This window comes from Oncorhynchus kisutch, linkage group LG28 (assembly GCF_002021735.2).
Source record: "Oncorhynchus kisutch isolate 150728-3 linkage group LG28, Okis_V2, whole genome shotgun sequence".
Classification (NCBI taxonomy): domain Eukaryota; kingdom Metazoa; phylum Chordata; class Actinopteri; order Salmoniformes; family Salmonidae; genus Oncorhynchus; species Oncorhynchus kisutch.
In genome coordinates, this window is record NC_034201.2 from 48,550,959 (window position 1) to 48,552,330 (window position 1,372).

At 57.9% G+C, this 1,372-nt stretch overlaps 1 protein-coding gene across 3 annotated transcripts in view; it reads right to left on the reverse strand.

Moving 5' to 3' along the window:
* Positions 1-854: 854 nt before the first annotated feature.
* LOC109875794 (ubiquitin-like protein 3) overlaps positions 855-1,372 on the reverse strand; it is a 54,901-nt gene continuing 54,383 nt past the window's right edge. For 2 of the 3 annotated variants that reach the window (XM_031808098.1, XM_031808099.1), the window contains one exon: positions 855-1,372. This exon is cut by the window's right edge and continues 1,527 nt beyond it. The gene's annotated coding sequence lies outside the window, so the exon portion shown is untranslated. The other variant, XR_004205996.1, reaches the window with a different exon arrangement.

Here is a 1,372-nt window from a genome sequence, read left to right on the forward strand (position 1 = left end):
GAGATGGCGTGGGGTCAGAGGTTAAGGGGGCGGGGGGAATGGCGTGGGGTCAGAGGTTAAGGGGGCGGGGGGGATGGCGTGGGGTCAGAAGTTAAGGGGGAGGGGGGATGGCGTGGGGTCAGAGGTTAAGGGGGTGGGGGAATGGCGTGGGGTCAGAGGTTAAGGGGCGGGGGGGATGGCGTGGGGTCAGAGGTTAAGGGGGCGGGGGGATAGCGTGGGGTCAGAGGTTAAGGGGTCAGGGGGATGGCGGGGGGTCAGAGGTTAAGGGGGCGGGGGGGATGGCGTGGGGTCAGAGGTTAAGGGGGCGGGGGGGATGGCGTGGGGTCAGAGGTTAAGGGGGCGGGGGGGATGGCGTGGGGTCAGAGGTTAAGGGGGCGGGGGGATGGCGTGGGGTCAGAGGTTAAGGGGGAGGGGGATGGCGTGGGGTCAGAGGTTAAGGGGGCGGGGGGGATGGCATGGGGTCAGAGGTTAAGGGGGCGTGGGGATGGCGTGGGGTCAGAGGTTAAGGGGGCGGGGGAATGGCGGGGGGTCAGAGGTTAAGGGGGCGGGGGGGTTGGCGTGGGGTCAGAGGTTAAGGGGGCGGGGGGATGGCGTGGGGTCAGAGGTTAAGGGGGCGGGGGGATGGCGTGGGGTCAGAGGTTAAGGGGGCGGGGGGGATGGTGTGGGGTCAGAGGTTAAGGGGGCGGGGGAATGGCGGGGGGTCAGAGGTTAAGGGGGGCGGGGGGGTGGCGTGGGGTCAGAGGTTAAGGGGGCAGGGGGGATGGCGTGGGGTCAGAGGTTAAGGGGGCAGGGGGGATGGCGTGGGGTCAGAGGTTAAGGGGGCGGGGGGATGGCGGGGGGTCAGAGGTTAAGGGGGCAGGGGGGATGGCGTGGGGTCAGAGGTTAAGGGGGCGGGGGGATGGCGGGGGGTCAGAGGTTAAGGGGGCGCATGCGTTCAGTGTTGTGCAAAAAAAAAATGGCTGAAGAAGAGAGGAGGGAGAAAGGAGATGTGGAAGAAGATAACACTATTCCAGATTGGTTTCTTTACCTCGTAGAGGTTCAAGACTGATAACTACACTATGAAGAGTGTCCAGATTGGTTTCTTTACCTCGTAGAGAACCTTTACCTTTACTACACTATGAAGAGTGTAGAGAACCTTTACCTTTACTACACTATGAAGAGTGTCCAAACACACTTTTTGATCATTTGAAATGAAATTTCACTTCCTTATGTTATAAAACACATTTTACCAGGACAAATATGATTATTCATGTTCTGAATCGCTCATTATATATATATATATATATTATATATTATATATTTTATTTTTTTAAAGTCTGATTTCGTAGCCTAATCCATCCGATAATAAGCACTCTGCCGACATAGAGGTGCA